Source organism: Zosterops lateralis, assembly GCF_965231275.1.
Source record: "Zosterops lateralis genome assembly, contig: HAP1_HAP1_SCAFFOLD_52, whole genome shotgun sequence".
NCBI lineage: Eukaryota > Metazoa > Chordata > Aves > Passeriformes > Zosteropidae > Zosterops > Zosterops lateralis.
The window spans coordinates 328,844-344,473 of NW_028154612.1; positions in this window are offsets into that span (position 1 = coordinate 328,844).

Consider the following 15,630-nt stretch of genomic DNA (forward strand, 5'->3'; position numbering starts at 1 on the left):
TGCTGATGTAGTTTCCACTAACAAGGTCAGTCAATGAAATCAGCTGCCAAGGCAAGATCTGCTGCATGTTGGAAAAGCTGTGGCTGCATCGGGCTTTGGGTTTTTGTTGGTCCAGGAAAGTCCTCTCTGCCTCTGTGCCATGGCAGAAACTGCCACTGCAGAGTGCAGCTTGAACAATGGGATGTGGGAGAGCAGTTCCAGAGGTGAAAGAAGCAGCTGAGAGACCGGTGTTTCCTTTTTCTCCAGGCTCAGCTCCTGATAGCCACCAAAGGGACCCCAGAGCTGCAGCAGCCCAAGCTCCTCTCCCCTTTGCTGCGGGACTTCCTGAGCTGCTGCCTGCAGACAGACAAGGCGCGGCGCTGGTCTGCCCAGGAGCTGCTGCAGGTAAAATGCCAAGGGGCTGCAGGGAAACAGTGTCCCAGGGATGGGCTCCTCCTCCACTCAAGTGCAGGGCATCAGATGAGCCCCCTCCTCCTCACCTCCACTCTTGGTGCTGTTCAAATGCAAACAGCCAGGAGTCCTAGACTGGGCTGGGCTGGCAGGGACCTGGAAAGCTCATCTGGTCCAAGGGCCCTGCAGTGAGCAGGGGCATCTTGAAAGAGATCAGGATGCTCAGACCTGAAATCTTTCCAGGGCTGGGGCACTTAGCAACTCTTGCAGCAAGCTGTGCTATTCTTGCCCCACTGTAGGTCCTTAGACCTACTCTGACTCAATTCTCTTTTCATTTAAAAATATTCCCCTGCCTTTGAGGCTCTACGGTTGGAAAGTATTGGCTTATTATTGTTTTATTTTTCCTTTGTGCAGCATCCATTTGTAACTCTGGCTAAGCCGACATCCAGCCTGGTGCATCTAATCATGACCGTGAAGGAGTGGAAGGCACAGAGAAGGATGAGACACCGACATTAGAACTGTTTGCTCCATCACCAGTCCAGAGAGGATTAGTGTAGGACAGTAGTTAGTAATTTTAGTTAGGATTCAAGTGTTGGACTGTTGCATAGGATAGTAACATAGGATATTAGCATTGATTGTAAACAAATAAATTTTCTGAAATCTCAACTCCTTGCAAAGATTCCCCTCCTTCTGAGCCTCTGAGAAAGCTCAACATTTCCTTCCGAACTTAGAGGTGGAAAATGACATTGAGGGCTTCTTTGGTGCAGTTGGAAAGTGGTGAAGACTCTTCTTCAGTCATCTTCTCCAGACCACAGTGCCTTTGGAATGTGGCCCACTGGCTGGGTTTTACCCAGCTGTGGCACTTGTGTTTGAGGCAGAAAGGGCAGTGGCATTTGCAGGCAGAACCAAAGGAGGAGTGGGGCAGCCCAAACACCCTGTGCATCTGCAGGCCTTGAGCTGTGACTGGAGAGCATTTGAGTTCCTGCCACTTGGATTTGTATCCCTAAGTGCAGTCTCTGTGTCTGGAGGAGAGTTTTGCCCCAGTGAGAAAGCAGCAAGGTCAGGGAGGCTGCTGGGAAAGGCGCAGAGCTGGTGCAGAGCTGTCAGCGGGCGCCAGGTGAGAGCAGGCCCCGCCTTGGCCAGGCTGGAGCCCCAGCAGAGCCCTGGCAGAGCCCGGAGCAGCCTGAGCCTGGGCAGGGGCAGGCTGGAAGGAGGCCCTTGGAGCTGCAAGAGGCAGCAGCCCGGCCCTGGGGGCCTCTTGGTGGCCGTGGGCGAATGCTGCGCTCTCAGAGCCCAGCTGGCAGCCGGCTGCTCCCGAGGGGAAGCGCAGCCGTGCCGGGCACAGCACAGACTGGTGGCATTGGCCGCCCGCAGTCTGCACAGGAGGAGAGAAAGGCACAGCACAGCCCAGGGCTGCAGGCCTGCCTGAGGATTCCTACTCTTGTGCCGGCTGCCCTGGCACTCCTGGCAAAGGTGAGCAGTGTGTGCAGCACTCTGGGCACAGGGAGGGAGCCGGGCTGCTCCGCAGGCTCCAGCACAGGGCAGCGTCCTTCAGGCACGGCGCTTCTGCCTCCCGGGGGAACCGAGGCCAGCGGGAGGCAGGGACAGCTTGGCAGGTCACATCTGCAGCACAAAAGGGCCTCACACAGCTCTGCCAGGAAGCGCCTGCACTCCTGGAGCTCTGCACTCCAGGGCCAGAGCAAAGGGCTGAAATGCAGAGTGCTCTGCAGAAATATTCAGGGGCACCAGCCCAGCCTGCTTTGTGCTCTCTGGCACACAGCAAGCGCTGTGCAACACAGCCCTGAGCTGCTGGAGAGAGATGTTAGAAAGGAGCCAAGTCTTGGATGAAATTAAATGGGGACAAAGTCATCAAAGCAAAAGAGAACTGTTTCTTAGTAAGGATTCACCTGAGCTGGGTGTATATCTTGCTCTCCCAAGAGCCAAATATACACACAACGCACACTCACACAGAATGCTGCTTTTTATTGCCTTGCCCCGCCCAGGGTGAACTGTGTCCCTTTCCCTTTGGCTGGGTACTAGGGAATTTTTATTCTCTCCCCACTGCCTTCTTTCTGTCCTCTCTCCTCTTTTCCTACTTCCCTTTTGGTCTGGTCTTCAACCTGGCCCCTCTCCCAGCTCACAGCAACACCCAACAAATTAACCAGAACAAACACAAACCCTAAGTAACAACACCCAGGACCAACTACTTTGCTTCTTTTTTTTTTAATACCCTCTCAGGTGCAGCAAAATATTACCTTCTATCTCACTGAGGGACTCGGGGATGTGCCTGTGCCTTGTGCTTGAGCAGTGAACTGATTTGGAAGGGAGCAGAAGGGTTTCAGGAGGCAATTGGTGTTTTCTTTCTGAATTGCTGAAGGAAAGACACAAGGTGGTTTCAGAAAGCAAAAATACTTTCACAGTAAATTGAGGAAATGCTTGTGAGAAATTCCCAGAGAAGGAAGGTGTTGAGAAAACGCTGAACTGTAAAAAATCATGAATTCCCATTGCATTAACAGTGTTGAGCCCTCTACTCCCCCAGTGCAGTGATTGATGTGTGCAAGTGGCTACCTTAGCCTTGAGAATAGAGTAGTCCTCCTAAGAAGGAAGCTGGAAAACTACTGGTAGGGGAAGAAAGTGGTTGTAGGAGGCTCTTGAGCATCAGAGGAGAATTGGAGGAATGGGATGTTCCCCAAATGACCACCAGAGACCCTCAAGAGAGCCCTACTCTCCTGTCAGGAACTTCTGAGAAGTGATTTAAATATGTCAACTAATTTGAGGGAATGTTACCCTGTGAGTTTCAGCAAAGTAATGAGTAGGTCTTCTTTCCATGGTTACAAATTAGTAGGTGAGATTTCTGAGTGAGCACCTGTTAGAAAAGTGATTCCCCATGCACCCAGCACTGAAATAAAGTCATGCCTCCTTTCTCCCACTGGCCTTGGCCTCCCCTGGGACACAGAAGCCTCTAGAAATCAGCACCACCTGGCGCCTTCCCAGCTTGGAGCAGCTCCTGCTGCTGGGCACATCCTGCCCCTTCTACTGCTTCCAAACAGGAACCAAGGCACAGGTGGAGACGGACATACAGAGAAGCCCTGGGCTTGTGCAATCAATGGGCAAATGCATGGGGGAATGTCTTAGGAATTATTTCAGCTCTTATGCCAATACTGCCTTCTCTCCTTTTCTCTCTTCACATTTCCTGCTCTTTTCCCTCTCACATTCCCACCCCTTCCCCCTCTCGAGTCTCACAGTTTTCCTCTCATGTTTGCCTGCCAAATTTTACTCATTTTCCCCACCCTTTTCAGCTCCTTTTCCTCACACTTTACCTATCACATTTCCCCATCTTCCCACTGTTTCCTTCTTTTGTCTTCCCTCATGTTTCTCACAATGTTTCCCTCACTTATCCTGCCCTTTTCTTCCTTCATGTTTCTCTCCTTCCCTCTGTCATTTTTCTTCAAGTTTTCTCCTCACATCTCTCACTTTTGCCCTCATATTTCTCACACTTTCCCTCTCACATTTCTCACACTTTCCCCGTCACATTTATCTTTTTTCCCCCTCATGTTTCTTATACTTTTCCTCTCACATTTTGTGCCATTTTTTCACTCCTGCTTTCTCACACTTTCCCCATCAAACTTCCCACCCTTTTTATTCCCTTCATGTTTTCTGCCTTTCTCTGCCCTCTGGTTTCTCACTCTTTTCCCCTCAGGATTCTCACAATGTTCCCCTCACATTTGCTGCCTGTTTCTCTATCTTTCCCCGTAAAGTTTCTCACTCTCTTCCCCTCACATTTCCCCCCTTTTTTTCTCACCCTTTCCCACTCATGTTTCTTAGAATTTTCCCATTGTATTCCCTGCCTTCTCCTCCTCTCACCTTCCTCTCCTATTTTCACTCCCATTTCTCACCATTTTCCCCTCAGTTCTCTCACCCTTTCCCACACAGGTTTCCTACCCTTTTCTTCCCTCACACTTCTCTCCTTTTTCCACTCCCATTTCTCACACTTGTCACCTCACAATTTCTGCCTTTTTCCCCCCTCCCATTTCTTAACCCACTGGTTCCTGTCAGTGACTGCTCCTCTTCAGTAGTGGATGGGCTTCTCTTGTTTTCCCCTGCAATCCCCTACTCCAAAGAACGGGTGCCAGAGCAGCGCTCCAAGGAGCCCCTGCCTGTGCATCTGCTGAACAGAATGGCCGTGCTCAGCTTGAAGAGTCTCATGGAGAACAACCTAAAGTGCACTGGGCTTCCTGCTGCAGTTTTGGTTTGTATTTCAGTTCTCTGTAGTCTTCATGGTGTTCTAAAGAAATAGGTCCCCTGAGGGATACACATTGCGGGTGAGCAGCCATTGCACCATCCGCCTCCAGCAGATCCATCTCCGTTTTCATCCCCTCACAGTCACTGTGACTCCTGCCTGGACCAAACCACTTGTGATGCTTCTTGATGCTGAACAAAGTCCATCTGCACAGGAAATGCTTTTGGCCCTCTTTTGGAGAAAAAATAAAAGCCATTATTTTAAAATGTTCAGTCTTTGGAGATTTCATCTATTTTCTGCTATTTGAATTGCCTTGACATCAAAATACTGCCAGCTGACATTCCAAACTGGCTGGTCTATGTTTGTGTGCACAGAGCAAATGTGCCACACCGAGCCCATTTCCCGGGTGTCTGTTAATGTCCTGTTCAACAAAGGGCTGAAGGGAAGGACTCTCCCTGTCCCGCGCGGCTCCGGGGCTGCAGCTGGGCTGGCAGGGGCCGCAGACCGTGCTGGGAGGCCCCACCTCAGCCCCATCCGCCATCTTGTGTGTGCCTGCCTCAGCCCCATCCGCCATCTTATGTGTGTCTGCCTCAGCCACATCCGCCATCTTGTGTGTGGCTGCCTCAGCCCCATCCGCCATCTTGTGTGTGTCTGCCTCAGCCCCATCCGCCATCGTGTGTGTGTCTGCCTCAGCCCCATCCGCCATCTTGTGTGTGTCTGCCTCAGCCCCATCCGCCATCTTGTGCATCAACCCAGTGCAGCTCTGAAGTGAATGTGTTGCTGTTTTGTCAGCAGTCAGGGTCAGCACCAAAAACACCAACACCTGCAGGACAGTCTACAGGAAATGGCCTAGGCTGGGCTCAAAGCAGCCTGTCCTGACTTGTCACTGTCCCTTAGCCATTGACAGGTTCCCATGTCCAGCCATAGCAAATGTCCAACAGCAGCTCCATCAGCCTCTTCCTCCTGCTGGCATTGGCAGACACGCGACACAATTCCCTCTGGGACATCAGGACCATCTCCTACACTGCATGTGCTGCTCAAGTATTTTTTTTGTTTGTTTGTTTTATTCACTATAACAGAGTATTTCCTGCTGACCATCATGTGCTACGACCGCTACGTGTCCATCTGCAAACCCCTGCACTACGGGACCCTCCTGGGCAGCAGAGCTTGTGCCCACATGGCAGCAGCTGCCTGGGCCAGTGCCTTTCTCAATGCTCTCCTGCACACAGCCAATACATTTTCCCTGCCCCTGTGCCATGGCAATGCCCTGGGCCAGTTCTTCTGGGAAATCCCCCAGATCCTCAAGCGCTTCCTGCTCATTCTCCAATGTCAGGGAACTTGGACTTCTTGCTGTTAGTGTCTGTTTGGTATTTGGTTGTTTTGTGTTCATTGTTTTCTCCTATGTGCAGATCTTCAGGGCTGTGCTGAGGATCCCCTCTGAGCAGGGACGGCACAAAGCCTTTTCCACCTGCCTCCCTCACCTGGCCGTGGTCTCTCTGTTTCTCAGCACTGGCACATTTGCTCACTTCAAACCCTCATCCATCTCCTCTCCATCCCTTGATCTGGCCCTGTCAGTTCTTTACTCGGTGGTGCCTCCAGCCCTGAACCCCCTCATCTACAGCCTGAGGAACCAGGAGCTCAAAGCTGCAGTGTGGAGACTGATGACTGGATGGTTTCTCAAACATTAAACTGCTGGCCAATTTCTTCAAATCACTTGTAATAAAAGTCGCCTTTGATAGTTCCTCTTGGTTTGGTTGTGGGGTTTCTCCTGGGTTTTTTACTTCTAATCTTGTTACAAATGAATCTCATTGTTTGTGCCAGTTCTCATTTTGTTTCTATCCACCTCCCCTGTGACCACAGACTGTGTCAATAAGGGACTGCACCCTTGGTGGGTTTAAAAGAACTCAAGGATCTCCCAGCCAAGTTTTCTGCAGAGATGCCCCTTTTGTTCCCTTCTCTGCAGCTGCAGCAGCAATGTCTGTGTGCAGAGCTGGGGGCAGATCAGGGCTGGCACAGCAGCTGTGCCCAGGAGCAGCAGCCCTTGGTGCTGCCAGTGCTGCTGCCGTGGCCCTGCCCCGCTGCCCTCCTGGCCCTGGTGTTGCTGTAGGGCCTGAGGGCTCTCGGGGCCGGGCACAGGGCTGGGGGTGGCAGTGCCGGGGCTGCAGCAGGGACAGGCCATGGGCACTGCTGGGGCAGCGCTGACGCCTCAGGGCAGGGCCTGGGGGCTCCAGGCTCCTTGCCCAGGCTCTCTCCAGAACACGCCCAGGCCAATGCTCAGCACAGAAAAGCCTCGGGAGCAGCCCCAGGCTGGCCCTGGGCAGGCTGGGGGCAAACAGCAGGGCTGGGGCTCTGCAAGGGCCCTGGGGGAGACGGGAAGGAGCAGCAGAGCAGGGGCTGATCCATCCCCACTGCGCTGGACACCCCAGGGCAGCGTCCCAGAGCGTCCTCATGCCCCTGCCAACAACATCCCCCCTGGGCAGCCCTGGCCTCTCCCCCAGCTCACACAGGGGCCGCATCCTTGCAGGCACAGACACGGCAGCACTGCCTCAGGAGCCCCTGCTTGCACTGCCCAGAGCAGGCCTCAGCACCCCCATGCTGTTGGTGTGGGGAGATGAACCTGAGGGAGCACAAATGCCATCAGTCCCTGGGGCCAGGAAGGGCTGGGCCACAGCAGGGAAGCCACTCAGCTTTGGCGTGGCCTCTCAAGTCAGCTGTTGGAGTCCAGGGCATCCCTCTGGGCACCCTGGATGGTCACAGACCTCGGTAGAGAGGTCTGGGACTTGAGAAAGAGGCTCTGGGGTCTGTGCAGGGGGTTTTGCCTGGCACAGAGCCCAGGAAGACACAGTCTTAGATTCTGGTCCTTGTGAAAAACATCTAACACAGAGAAGAATTGCAAGTCACAAATGTATGACAGACAGTAGTGTAGTTATCACCGTGTAGAAAGTTTTGTAGTTTGGGGTTTTTAGAATGGAGATGCAAAGGGACAAGATTGAGATTTTAGGGCGGCGCCCTGAGTTCTTCTCCCTTGGCATCTATCTTCTGCAGTGACGTGGGCACAAAGTAGTATCAGTGGATTGGGTCAAAGTAGAAATGACTCTGTTAGTATAGGTGATAGGAATGGTATGAAATGGTAAATAATAACCATGTAGTTATCTGTATAAAGGCAGAGCGACCTCCCATCACAGGGGGAGTCACATCATGTCCAAGCTCCTGTGAACATCTTGGCCAGACACAGAGAATTTGTAAGATGAGAATTAATAAAAAAAATGAGAAAACAAGAAAACCAAGACCTTGAGACTCCTCATCATTCTCGTGTCACACTGAGCTCAGCACAGACTAAGACTCAAAGCCTTCAGAGGTCAGGAGGGAAAAACACTCCCTCGGACCCACACAAACCACCAGCCTTGGAATCTTGAGAAGAAAGAAACCGTAAAACCTGAGATTGTTTCAGATGCCTCTGTCCGTGTCCAGCTCCTCACAGATGAGTCCCTGAACACACACAGTGGTTTATAGGGATTGATCTTTCCCTCCTGTTCACTTGGATGTGATTTTTGGATGCTTTAGAGGAACATCTGACCAGCCCCTGTCCCCATTCCATTTTATTCTCTCCACTTTGGCGTTGGCCTGCTGGGTTTGACATGGAAATTGGTAGTGTCTCCCTGTTCTTCCCTCCACCCCTCAATTGTAACATGTATTAAACCCTGCAAATGGCCTCATTTATCTGGTGGGGAAGATGTGAGGTGGAGAAAGTTAATAGGATTTTGTTTTCATGAAACTTGGAATGGTAAAGCAAAATGAGGTTGGTCATTTTGGTGTGGTGCTGGGTGTTGGGATTTGGGGGTTTATTTCTTGTTCGTGTTCTTATTATTCATTAGTATTACTTTTCATTGGTAAGACTTTTAAATCTTAGACATTATTAGCAATGGCCGGATGTCACTCACTGGGAAATTTCCCTTGCTTTTCCCACCAGGATTAAACTGTACAGTCAACTCTGAGTAGCCAGTGGATTCTAAAGATGGAAAATCCTGTTAATGGTGAGTTTGGTGTGGTTTGGAGCTGGGGAAGGGTCTCATCCCCTCCCGGAGGTGCCCCAAGCCCGCTCTGCTGCCACGTCTGCACTGGCGGCCCCTCAGGGCTGCCCTGCCCTGGGGACATGGTGGGACCCCTCTCCTGCCAGGGCTGAGGCTCCTCATGGCATCTCATAGCCCTTCATGGCTCCTCATTTTCCCTCACAGCCCCTACACTCCCTGATGGTTTCTCACAGCCCTTCACATCCTTTCATGGCCCCTCACAGCCCCTCACGGCCCCTCACAGCCCCAGGCATGGGGCTCCTCCCAAAGGAGGAGGGGTCGGGCCCTGCTTGTTCTCCTTTCATTTCGGTCCCTTCCCAGCCCTGAGGAAAGAAAGGCTGCAATGGAGCCTTTCCCCAGCCTTTCCCTCTGGGTTCATTGCGGCTGAAGCTCTGTGCTGGCGCTGGCCCCAGCGCCAACATCCCCGCAGCCCCGCAGGCCTTTGGTGTCCCCCCGTGTCCATTCCCTGTCCCCGAGTCCCGCCCGGCTCTGGCAGCAGCAGGAGCCGCAGCGCAGCGGGCGCCGGCCCGGCCCAGCCGGGGCTCCCGGGCAGGAGCAGCAGCAGCGCCGGCCCCTTCCCACCTGCTCCTGCCTCGCCTTCCAAGGCCTTTGTCCACCTCAAGTCGGCACTAGAGCAACAATCACCCACCAACAGCCCTGATTGCTCAGGGCCCGCCTGTGCTGCCCTGACCCAGCCTGCAGAGAAAGAAAGGATCGGCTTCCAGCGCTCTTTTCAGCACTGTTTTACTCCCCCTGAGGTGACAGCAGGAGGTGCTGCTGCCTTTGCCTTGGCAATTGTAGATCATGGCTGCTCTTGCCCCTCTTCTGGTGGCCACTTGAATTTTATCAGTAAAACTGCAATTGCCCTTTTTGATCAGTGCCACCCAGAGGTGCTTTTATGATAGGAAACTCTGGCATCATGAGTAGCAGATCTCCAAATGTTCACAAGTCCCTGAGCACAAAGTTGAGGAGATTTAAAGCCACACGGGCCACATTTGCAGCACTCAAACACAGCCCTGTTGCTGCTGCTGCTGCTGAAATAGAATCAATTGGCAGAGGCCATCACAGAAATTGCCTCTGCAATGTCAAATAAAATGAAAATAATCCACCAGGAGAAAGAGAAACCAGAACTCCTCGACTCCCTTCATTGCTTCCTCTGAGCAGCAGCAGCAGCAAGTGGAGATGGGCAGAGGTATTTGCAGCTGCTGCTGATCCCAGCTGGAGCCCAGCCTGCTGCCCAGGGCCAGCGGGAACCTGAGCCCAGCCCGGGCAGCTCCCGCAGTGTCGGGAGCTCAGCGCAGGCGGGGCCAGGCCCAGAGCCCCGGGCACGGCCGCCCATTGCGGGGCAGCGGCGCAGGCGGAATGTCCTGCGGCCCAAACCTCCTGCTCCTGCCACACAGCAGCGCCCATCCTTCTCCCCCTGCTCCTCCTCTCCCAGCACGCCACCAATTCCAGCTCCCAGGAGCCTTCCCAAGACAGGGCTCAGGCTCCTCTTTCAGCCTGAGTGTCCCTGCAGAGGAACAGGGCATCTTTCAGGCACTTCCACAAGCTCAGGCTTCTCATTTCATGAGGCATCTGGGAGGAAAATGGCTTTTTGGAGAAAGACAAACACAGAGGGAGTGGATTAGAAATGATTAGAAAAAATGACCCTTCTTCCAGACAAAGTTCCCCAAGTCATTCCCTGCATCTCTCCTTTTCCGATTCTTTCAGTCATCTACTTGGTGACTTTCAGCTTGTTCTGGTGCTTATCATGAACTGACTGTGGTCTCGATTTAGATCAATGCATGAGATGTAGAATCATCTAAACTGAACACAGAAACAAACTCCCTCTGTCAGCCCATTTTCATGCTCTAGATCCCTTTCCAGGTGTCCATGGGCATGTTGGAATGATTATCACACAGCTCTCCACTCCTGGCTGCAGCCTCTGGAGATTCATTCTCTGCATTCAACCAGCCTTGTATTCTCTAACAACTCCTGGTACCCCAGCATGTTTTTTAGAGTAGAACAGTAACAATGAAATTGCACATCTTCCCACTCCAGAAGGAAAAAGAACAAGCTGTAAATTTCTCCAAATATTTGATCTGCTTTGCTGCAAGAGTAGTGCTGCACTCATGGTGTGGAAAGCCAAGGGAAGCTGCAGTTGGTGGCGCATCTTGTGACAGAAGTTTGACCTCATTCTCCAGGAAAGGTTCTTGGAAAGAGCAGATGAGACTGTGGAAAAAATTCCTGGAAAATTAAAACAGCTTTCTAGAAGTGAAATGACAATGGAAAGAAACAATCAAAGATGTTTTCTGCTATTGATTTCTATGCTCGCCTTTTCCATGTTGTCCTACTTCTCCATCCCATTCATTCCAAATGGATCTCACCTCTAAGACCGATGGCTTAGCCAGTTTTAGACACTGTAAAATTCCATGAGCTACACACAGTTTGCCTTCTCCTGTTCTTGTTGGAAAGCAATGCTGGAGCCATAAGTGCAGGGCTTGGGTCAGGCACGAATCCTACAGGCAGGGAATGTGCCCTGACAGTGTGTGAGCCTGAGCAGGGCCAATGGCCAGCAGCGTTGCTGTGCTCGGGTTCCATGGAAGCATCCCAGGAGCAGCTGCTGAGGTCAGGAGCCATGGCAGGCACCAGGCTGCTCCAAAGGCCCTTGGCAGGGTGGGCTCCTGGCCTGGCTCTGTGTGCCAGGAGCCGGCAGTGCTGGGTGCAGGGAGCCCAGGGAGGGCACAGAAATGCTGGGCTGGGAAATGCTGGGGGGGACAGCGAGATGGGCGTGTGCAGCCGGCCAGGGCACAGCAGCAGCACGCACAGCAAGCACAGCCTGCAGGACACATGGCCAAGGGCTGGGCAGGGCTGGCAGGGCCACAGACACCCAGGCCTTTGTCCCCTGGGCTCTGGCAGCGCCTCTGGAGGCCCCACAGGAGGAACTTTCCTTTCAGGGCCTGCACTTTGCTCCTCCCTGGCCCCTCCCTGAGGAGGCTGGCAGGGCTTGCAGTTTGATGCCATTTGTCCTTGCTGCCCCTGCCATCCCACTGGCCCACAAAGAGCCCCGAGGCACCCGGGAGGGACAGGCCCTGCTGTGCCAGGCCTGGGCTCAGGGCTTGGCCTTTCTGCTCCCTCCAGCCAAGCCAGGCCTTGCTCAGCACTGCAGTTCCCGCTGCTGTGCCCCAAGCTGGCTCAGCCGCTGTTGGAAAGGGACTTGAGGTACCTCGATCCCCTCAGGGAGCACATGGGAGAAAAAACAAACTTCTCACCAGGGTGGAGAACAAACTTTTAACTTGCAAATTTCAGAGAATGAGCTACATGGGAAATCTTAAAGCAACACGGAACTCAAGTTAATCACTTCACAAAGCACTGACTGAGAAAACTCTGACCTGTCCAACTTCCAGTTCTCCAGATTTCCAGAAGAGGAAGTCAGGAGAAGAGAGGGAGGGAGAGAGAGATCCACAGTCCCCCTTGGATCCAGCACCATCTCAGCTGCTGGGAGCTCTGGGGCTGTGGGACGTGTCAGTGTCACACCCATGTCACAGCCTCACCTGCTCTGGCCCCTCTCACAGGTGGGGTTTTTGGGGTGCCAGGGCCTTGGCAGCCACTTTGGGGCTGGAGCAGAGGCTGCACTGGCTGGGGCTGGGGCAGTGACCGCCCCACCTACGTAGAACTTGCCCTGGCCCCCAAACACACCCTGGAGATGTCTGGGGCCATTCATCATTTCTCTGCTCTCCAGCACCGAGGCAACGGACTGTGGCTGCAGCTCTGAGCTGGTGCCCAAGGCAACCACCCCTGGCAATGGGGCTGCAGGGAGCTGCTCTCAGGAAAGCCCCTAAGAGCTGAGGAGTGCCCAAACGACCCTCAGAAATGTGAGATACCCCAAAATCTCTTCAGGAACATGTAATACCCAAAAACTGAGTCAGTAAAGGGCTCCCCCTCCCTTCATCTTCCCCAAACTTTGACTGTCTCATTCCAGACCCCACCCCACCTCCCCAATCCAAACCCCAACCCATCTCACTCCTGCTGGACATCGAGATCCCCTTCCCAAGCCTTATTTCCCCCATTTCACACCTCCTAAACCCCATCTCACCCATCCTGCCCCACCCAATGCCCATCTCACCCCTCCTGATTTGCATCCCACGTTGTTCAATCCCCTTCCAACCCCATCCCACCCTGAGTGGCTGTGGAATCAAGTAATTTTGGGGTGGGATTAAGTAGTTGCCAGTGGCATTGAGAGGTTTTGAGGTGACTCAACAAATCTTCTCATTTCTTTGAGCACCAAGAAATGAAGACAACCACACCAAATACCCCCAAAATGCCCAAATGCTCCCAAGTATCTCCCTGAATCCCAGATTCCATCGAAGCACTAGTAAAAAGTGAGGCTTTAAGTGCCTTTGATGAATTTGTTGGGTTTTACCCCACTTTTGTCTATTTTAAAGGGATGAAGATGAATCAAAAGGATATTTATTAGGGACCAGTAAACAAAAGGACCACCAGCCTGCTGCAGTGCTGGAGTTTCCCTTCAGCCCGACCAGCTCCCAGGCACCAGCGCCAAGAGTGGCTGCCCCCAGTCAGAAATGACCTGGGGGGCAGCAGAGCAGGGCCTGCTCTCTACAGCACTGGGGGGCTGCAACGCTGTGGAATGCAGGCAAGGGAAAAGAGGGATGCTTTGTATGATTTCCAAGGTGGTTTATTCCTTGAAAGGGTCAGGGAGGAAAGACAAAGAACACGGCTGTGCATCCACTTACAAACAGGGGAGGAACTGAGGAGGGAAAAGATATCCAAGCAATAGGGGAAAACCTGGGGAGGGTCACAGGGAGGGACTTGCAGAACAACAACCAATGGAGGAACCAGGGGAGGACACAACTTAACTAAACCATTGGCACATCGAAGAACACAGAATCATCCATAACTGAGGGCAGGGACAGATGAGAATTGACCTCCTGGTAATTGAGGCAAAGGGCAGGTACAGGGAGTGACAAACAACTGGAGGGGGGGGAGTTAACTTGGGTAAAACTAACAACATAGGGGGGAAACAATTCACTAAGAGTATACACCATAGCACCAGCCCAGTGTCCCGCAATGCAGATCACAGGGAATGCTGGTCACCAGGGCTCTGCCCAACATGGTTCCTCCAGTGGGGGATGGAGTTGGAGCAAGGCAGGAAGCTGTTCCACAGTTGGGGCACTCGCAGGGCTTCCCTTACAGGTGCCTCCGTTGGTGTTGGGTCAAGGCAGAGCTCTGGGTGAAGCTCTTCCCACACTGGGGACACTTGTAGGGCCTCTCCCCAGTGTGGATGCGCCGGTGGGTGACAAGGGCAGAGTTGTGCTTGAAGCCCTTCCTGCAGTTGGGGCAGCGGAAGGGCCTCTCCTCTGTGTGAATCTGCTGATGTGAGAGAAGAAGGGAGCTGGTCTTAAACCTCTTCCCACACTCAGAACACTCATAGGGCCTCTCCCCAGTGTGGCTCATTTGGTGGATGATCAGTTGGGACCTCTGGTTGAAGCCCTTCCCGCATTCCCCACACTTGTATGGCCTTTCCTCAGCGTGGGTGTTCTGGTGGCGGATCAAGGTGGAGCGTTGGCTGAAGCTCTTCCCACACTGCTCACACGGGTAGGGCCGTTCCCTGGTGTGGATCCTCTGGTGGACGATCAGGCTGGATCTGTCACTGAAGCTCATCCCACATTCCCCACACTCGTGGGGCCTCTCCCCAGTGTGGATGCGCCGGTGGGTGACGAGGTGGGAGTTTCGCTTGAAGCCCTTCCTGCAGTCGGGGCAGCGGAAGGGCCTCTCCTCCGTGTGAATCCTCTGGTGCCTGAGGAGATGAGAGCTGGTCTGAAACCTCTTCCCACACTGGGGACACTCATAGGGCCTCACCCCAGTGTGGATCTGTTGGTGTCTGATCAGTTGGGACCTGCAGCTGAAGCTCTTCCCACACTCCAAGCACTTGTGGGGCTTCTCCCCATCATGAAGCTGCTCATGGACCAGCTTAGAGCCCCGGCTGAAGTTCTGTCCACCTTCCTGGAACTGGAGGGGTCTTTCCTTCTCAGAGCACCCTGGGATGGGTTTGGAGCCCCTCGTCCTGAGGGATCTCTGGGGCTTTTCCTCCTTGTTGGATTCCTGTGCTGTGGAGCCACTCAAAACAGCCTCTTCCATGAGGTTCTGCTGTGGGGATTTGTCCTCCCTAGTCTCCATCCTCAGCTGCTTGTCTGGGGGAGGAAGGACAATGAGAGGATGGGATTTGCCTCTGTGCCAGAGGGAAGGGGAAGGAGATCCCCCCGGTCCATTCCCAGCAGGACAGTGTTGGCAGCAGGGTTGTCCTGCAGCCGGGGGCCGTGCTGGGCTGGGAAATGGAGCAGGAGAGAGGGGGAAAGGGGCACTGACTTTCTCCTCACCTGCCTGGTTGTCCCGGGACATCTTCCTCTTCCTTGCAGCCTCCTCCTCCACTTGGCCAATGTTTTGGAATGGGAGGTCCTGATTTGGGGTGAAAACAAGGGATGAGCACATTGAGTTTAAAGTTTCGCCCAAGTCCATCTCTAGAGGTCACTATCCATCTGGGGTCCAGAAAAACCTCCCAAACATCAACATTTAGCCCTGAAAATGCCTCCCAGCAGTTCCCCTGTCTCTGGTCTCTCCCCTTTGGTCTTTGGAGGTTCCCCCTGTCCCAGCTGCTGGAGATCACACTTGTGTTGGGGGTTGTTCGGGGGTCCTCTGTCTACTTGGTCCTGGCCCTCCCCAGGCTGCTGGGAGTCCCAGGAATATGACAAGTCCCCCCCTTTTCCATCTCCTCACAGGGATGCTGCAGGTTTTTGGGATCCCAAGGTCCCTTCTCCCCTCATTCTCTGCTTTGCGGTCCAGGGGGTCCAAGGAGTCCCCCCTGCCCCTCTCCAGGCTGTTGAGGGTCCCGCCAATCGCGGCGCTCCCCCCTCTCTGGGCTCCCCACTTTGG